We start from the raw sequence: 6924 nt of genomic DNA, 5'->3' as shown, positions 1-6924 counted from the left end.
TGGTGTATCGAATGCCACCAGCAAAGTGCTCATCATCTGGGCCTCAGGTCGTTGGGTTAAATACCGACTGCTTCATGCCCAGTTCTCTCACCCCTTGGGTCAACTCAGCATGGGTATGCCATTTACTCATAGTATCCGGGAGCTTTCCCACATTGCACCAAACGGTGGGGCTGGCAGCGTGAATCCATTCCCGCCATCTCATAAGGTTCATCGTCACCAACACTTACCACCTGGCTGTCAGAGATGCCGGCTTCTTCACGGTCACAGGGCTCTTGCTCTAACACCAATATACATTGCTCTAGCTCTTCCAAGCGTCCCTTCACATTGCTCATTGGCTTGGCATCACTGAGATTACTACCTTTGTTAGCCTTCAGGGCAATCAGGAAAATCCACCCCACAGTGCCAGCAGCAGTCTGTGCCGCCTTGTTCAGCAAAGGGGAACTCACCACCTTCGTAACACCTTCTCAATGCTCTCTGGTGAACCGTCCACTGCCTCCCAGTCTTCCACCAGAGCTGATGCCCGAGAGGACCACAGTCACACAGTACCACATACTATCTGGTGGCCATTGGCTTCCTCCACCCAGTGGAGCCTCAGGCTCCCCTACCCCCTGGGTATCCTGCCAACTACGCCAGTTGTATTGCTGACCCTGTTTCTGATGCCAGTTGTTTTGCTGTTCACACTGAACAGCCTGCACTGTCTGCTGAACCCAGGGTAGGCCAGGCACGAGCTAAGAGACTGGAGCGCTGTAGGAACTGCTGCTGCTGCTGCTAAGTCGCTTCAGTCGTGTCCGACTCTGTGCGACCCCATAGACGGCAGCCCAACAGGCTTCCCCGTCCCTGAGATTCTCCAGGCAAGAACACTGGAGTGGGTTGCCATTTCCTTCTCCAATGCATGCAAGTGAAAAGTGAAAGTGAAGTCGCTCAGTCGCGTCCGACTCCAGCAACCCCATGGACTGCAGCCCACCAGGCTCCCGCGTCCATGGGATTCTCCAGGCAAAAGTACTGGAGTGGGGTGCCATTGCCTTCTCCGGTAGGAACTGCAGATGTGTTTATTCTCTCCTGGCTGACACAGCAGCCGTAGCAGCAGACAGAGCATAACACAACATAACCTCACACAACCCTTCAGGGCTTTTCCAGGTGAAGGTTATTTAGGCATACTGCACACAGTTGCCCCGACCAAGTGAGTACCTCATGATGTGCGTGTGCGGTGCTATAAACGATCTCAGCTGTTCAGTTCAGTTCAGTTCAGTCACTCAGTCGTGTCCGACTCTTTGAGACCCCATGAACCGCAGTACACCAGGCCTCCCTGTCCATCATCAACTCCCAGAGTTTACCCAAACTCATGTCCATTGAGTCGGTGATGCCATCCAACGCTGTTACATAGTCATTATTTACAAAACAAAGGACGAGAGAGTCTGAACACACCATCTTGGCTAATCTTCTGACGCCCCACACCATATTAAAAAAAAAAATCCTCAGGGTACATGCCTAGGAGTGAGATTGCTGGGTCATATGGTGGTTTTATTCCTAGTTTTTTAAGGAATCACCATACCGTCTTCCACAGTGGCTGTATCAATTTACATCCCCACCAACAGTGCAAGAATGTTCCCTTTTCTCCACATTCTTTTCGGCATTTATTGTTTGTAGATTTTTTGATGAGGAAACCAAAATTGAAAAAGACACGTGTATCCCATTGTTCATTGCAGCACTGTTTACAATAGCTAGAACATGGAAGCAACCTAGATATTCATCGACAGGTGAATGGATAAAGAAGTTGTGGCACATATACACAATGGAATATTACTCAGCCATAAAAAGGAACACATTTGAGTCAGTTCTAATGAAGTGGATGAACCTAGAACCTATTACACAGAGTGAAGTGAGTTGGAAAGAGAAAGATAAGTACCATATTCTAATACATATATACAGAATCTAGAAAAATGGTACTAAAGAATTTATTTAGTACCAGGGCAACAGTGGAGAAACAGACGTAGAGAATAGACTTACGGACATGGGGAGAGGGGAGGAGAGGGTGAGATGTATGGAAAGAGCAACATGGAAACTTACATTACCATATGTGAAACAGATAGCCAATGGGAATTTGCTGTATATCTCAGGAAATTCAAACAGGGGCTCTGTATCAACCTAGAGGGGTAGGATGGGGAGGGAGATGGGAGGGAGGTTCAAGAAGGAGGGGATATATGTATACCTATGGCTGATTCATGTTGAGGTTTGACAGAAAACAGCAAAATTCTGTAAAGCAATTATCCTTCAATAAAAAATAAATTTAAAAAAAATCCTATTTTATTTTAACCTAAAATTTAAGAGAATTGTGAATAGCTGTGAAATATTACTTTTTCAACATCTACTGTAATTCCCAGGTATATTTTTCTTTTACAAACTAATAATATGCTTAGCTTTAACAAGATGTGTGTGTGTGTGTGTGCTGAGTCACTTCAGTCGTGTCCAACTCTGCAACTCCATGGAATGTAGTCCACCAGGCTCCTCTCTCCATGGGGTTCTCCAGGCAAGAGTACTGGAGTGGGTTGCTGTGTCCTCCTCCAGGGGGTCTTCTTGACCCAGGGATCAAATCCATGTCTCTTTAACTCTATCTGCATTGGCAGGTGGGTCCTTTATCACTAGAGCTATCTGGGAAGCCCTCAACAAGACCTTAGTGGGTAACGTATTAGAGTTCTTAACATCGAACTACTATGGAACAAACCCCAGGTAGTCATCATGCATCCTCTTGTACGTACTGTCAGATTTTACTTGCTAGTATTTGATTCGGAAAGTTTGAACCATTGTTTGGAAGTGAGGAACACTGATGTCTTTTACTTTTTGTGACCTCTCTTTGGTTTTTGTATCAATTCTGCTGCATTTACAAGAATGATTAGGAAGCTTTTCTTCTTTCTCTTTGTTTCTAAACATTTTAAATGTTAGAGGAGTCATCTGTCACTTCAAGTTTTGACGGGATTTACCCAGGGTCAAGGGTGCTAGCTTTCAGCTGTCTTAATTCCTTCCAGTGTTAGATGTCACATCAGCTTTCTACTGCTTCTTCAGGTGGATGTTGTAATTATCATTCTTGCTTTCTTTTTTCCATTGCATCTTGGTTTCAAATTGTTTATGATAAAATCAGGCACATTATCTTCTCTTTTTTTCTCTCCCCTCTAGGGTTATCTCTAACTTCTCTTTCCTAATATTATGTATTTGTTTTCTTTCTTTCTTTCTGGATTATGGCAATCAGTAGGTCATCCTTTTTACTGAGAAATTTTTCATCAAAGAACTTTTTTGCATGTATTAATGAATCCTATTGTTTTTCTTTGCCTTAATTCTCAATTTTCTGTTTCTATCTTTACTTGGGTTCATTTTGTGTTTTCCTATAATTTCTTGAATTGAATGATTAAGCCATTATTTCTATTCTTTCTTTTTTTTTCTTAGGAGTGAAAACTTTTTGAGCAATGCATTTTCCTGATTATAACTATATCTCTACAACACTGCCTTTGGTAAGCGAGCATTTTCATGATTGTTATAGGGCAGTTATTCTTCAATTATGGTTTTAAATTTTTAAATAGTTAGAGATTTTAATTTGGGGCTTTTTTATTGAAGCTGTTTTATTTTTCAGTGTGAGTGTAACTCCTACTTTTATTATTTACTTTTGGCTTCAATGCGTTGCATTCAGAGATTGTGATCTGTGCTATTTCTTTTTTTAATCCACTGAGGTTTCCCATGTGACCAACATAAGCTCACATTTTAAAAAGGCTAATAGATGTTTGAACAAAAAATCATATTATTCCTGATAATAATAGAATTTATTATTAATCTATTAGATTATCCTTATTTATTTTTGCCTATATAATTTCTCAAGGACTAAAATAAAGGCAATGCATTTCCCCTACACTATATTTTCGTCAATTTTCTTTTATTTCCTACAGTTTAGCTTAATATATTTCTGTAACAGGCTAGTTATTTCCTAAGGTTTATGTTGTCCTCGTGGATTATACTCATTTGTAATCATTATTATGTGACCTTTGGAGACAGCTTGTGCCACCACAAGGTCAGAAACTCCATCAGAGAAGGAAATCTGATTTGGGTCACTGTTGTTACCCCAGACTTTACTGCTGTTTATCAATAGCACTCAAAAAATAACAGTTTTTTAAAAAGAAGGTTAAAACAAGGAGCAGATGGAGAAACAGAAGAAAGTTAAAAAAAAAAAAAAACATGAACGAGGCCTCACTGAGTATGCTCTCAACATTATTTGCTCTCAACATTATCTGATATAACATTATAATCCCTGTTTTCCCTTGAGTCAGTTCAGTTCAGTCACTCAGTCATGTCTGACTCTGCAATCCCATGGTCTGCAGCATGCCAGGCCTCCCTGTCCATCACCAACTCCCAGAGCTTGCTCAAATTCATGTCCATCAAGCTGGTGATGCCATCCAACCATCTCATCCTCTGCTGTCCCCTTCTCCTTCTGCCTTCAATCTTTCCCAGCATCAGGGTCTTTTCCAATGCATCAGTTCTTCACATCAGGTGGCCAAAGTATTGGAGTTTCAGCTTCAGCATCAGTCCTTTCAATGAATATTTAGGATTGATTTCCTCTAGGATTGACTGGTTGGATCTCCTTGCTGTCCATGGGACTCTCAAGAATCTTCCCTAGCACCATAGTTCAAAAGCATTAATTCTTTGGCTATCGGCCTTTTTTATTGTCCAGCTCTCACATCTGTACATGACTACTAAAAAAACCCATAGCTTTGACTATACAGACCTTTGTAGGCAAAGTAATCTCTCTGCTTTTTAATACACTGTTGACGTCTGTCATTGCTTTTCTTCCAAATAAATAGGTGAAATGAATTAAATAATATGTTTCACTTAACCTGACATATCTAAATATCAATTTATTGTCAATATAAAGATTATTAATGAGACACTTCACATTATTTTTTCATACTAAGCCCTCAAAATCTGGTATATATTTTACTCCCACAGCACAAATCAACTCAGACACATTTCAAGTGCTTAGTAACCACCTATGTTGAGTGGCTACCTAACAGGACAGCACAATTATAGATCATGGAACACAGAGAAAAGGACAATGTGCTTTAGGTCCTCAGTCCAAGGCCTTCTACCTCACCTCCCGGGTGAAGGAGAGCAATAACTCAGCACATGCAGCGTCCTTATAGCACAAGCCCATTAGGAAGTGCTGGGCCAAGTGACTTTTCAGAAGCGGTTAATTAGGACAGTGTTTCTGCAGCTTTAATATGCCCAAGAATTACCTGGGCATCATTTTTTAAATTTTGTTTTACTGAAGTAGATTTGATTTACAATGTTGTGTTAATTTCTGCTGTACAGCAAGGTCATTCAGTTAGCCATGAATATTCACTCTTTTTCATATTCTTTTCCATATGGTTTATCACAGGATACTGAATATATTTCCCTGTGCTGTATAGTAGGTCCTTGTTGTTTATCTGTTCTATATAACAGTTTGCATCTGCTAATCCCAAACTATCTTTTTGCATATTCACAAGAGAAGACTCTACACATGGACATCACCAGATGGTCAATACTGAAATCAGACTGATTATATTCTTTGCAGCCAAAGATGGAGAAGCTCTATAGAGTCAGCAAAAACAAGACTGGAAGCTGACTGTGGCTCAGATCATGAACTCCTTATTGCCAAATTCGGACTGAAATTGAAGAAAGTGGGGAAAACCACTAGACCATTCAGGTATGACCTAAATCAAATCCCTTATGATTATCCAGTGGAAGTGAGAAATAGATTCAGGGGATTAGATCTGATAGAGGGAGTGCCTGAAGAACTATGGACAGAGATTCATGATATCATACAGGAGACAGGGATCAAGACCATCCTCAAGAAAAAGAAATTCAAAAAAAGCAAAATGGCTGTCTGACGAGGCCTTACAAATAGCTGTGAAAAGAAGAGAAGTGAAAAGGAAAGATATACCCATTTGAATGCAGAGTCCCAAAGAATAGCAAGGAGAGATAAGAAAGCTTTCCTCAGTGATCAGTGCAAAGAAATAGAGGAAAACAACAGAATGGGAAAGACTAGAGATCTCTTCAAGAAAATCAGAGATACCAAGGGAACATTTCATGCAAAGATGGGCTCGATAAAGGACAGAAATGTTATGAACCTAACAGAAGCAGAAGATATTAAGAAGAAGTGCCAAGAATACACAGAAGAACTGTACAGCAAAGATCTTCATGACCCAGATAATCACGATGATGTGATCACTCACCTAGAGCCAGACACCTTGGAGTGAGAAGTCAAGTGGAAACATCACTATGGAAACTTAGGAAACATCACTTAGGAAACATCACTATGAACAAAGCTAGTGGAGGTGATGGAACACCAGTTGAGCTATTTCAAATCCTGAAAGATGAAAGTGCTGTACTCAATATGCCAGTAAATTTGGAAAACTCAGCAGTGGCCACAGGACTGGAAAAGGTCAGTTTTCATTCCAATCCCAAAAAAGGCAATGCCAAAGAATGCTCAAACTACCACACAATTGCACTCATCTCACAGGCTAGTGAAGTGATGCTCAAAATTCTCTAAGCCAGGCTTCAACAGTACGTGAACCATGAACTTCCAGATGTTCAAGCTGAATTTAGAAAAGGCAGAGGAACCAGATATCAAATTGCCAACATCTGCTGGATCACCAAAAAAGCAAGAGAGTTCCAGAAAAACGTCTACTCCTGCTTTATTGACCATGCCAAAGCCTTTGACTCTGTGGATTACCAGAAAGTGTGGAAAACTCTGAAAGAGATGGGAATACCAGATCACCTGACCTGCCTCTTGAGAAATCTGTATGCAGGTCAGGAAGCAGCAGTTAGAACTGGACATGGAACAACAGACATGTTCGAAATCAGGAGAGGAGTATGTCAAGGCTGTATATTGTCACTCTGCTT

This window comes from Bos mutus, chromosome 1, assembly GCF_027580195.1.
Source record: "Bos mutus isolate GX-2022 chromosome 1, NWIPB_WYAK_1.1, whole genome shotgun sequence".
Taxonomy (NCBI): domain Eukaryota; kingdom Metazoa; phylum Chordata; class Mammalia; order Artiodactyla; family Bovidae; genus Bos; species Bos mutus.
The sequence above is the reverse complement of the archived record's forward strand: the minus strand, read 5'-3'. Positions refer to the sequence as shown.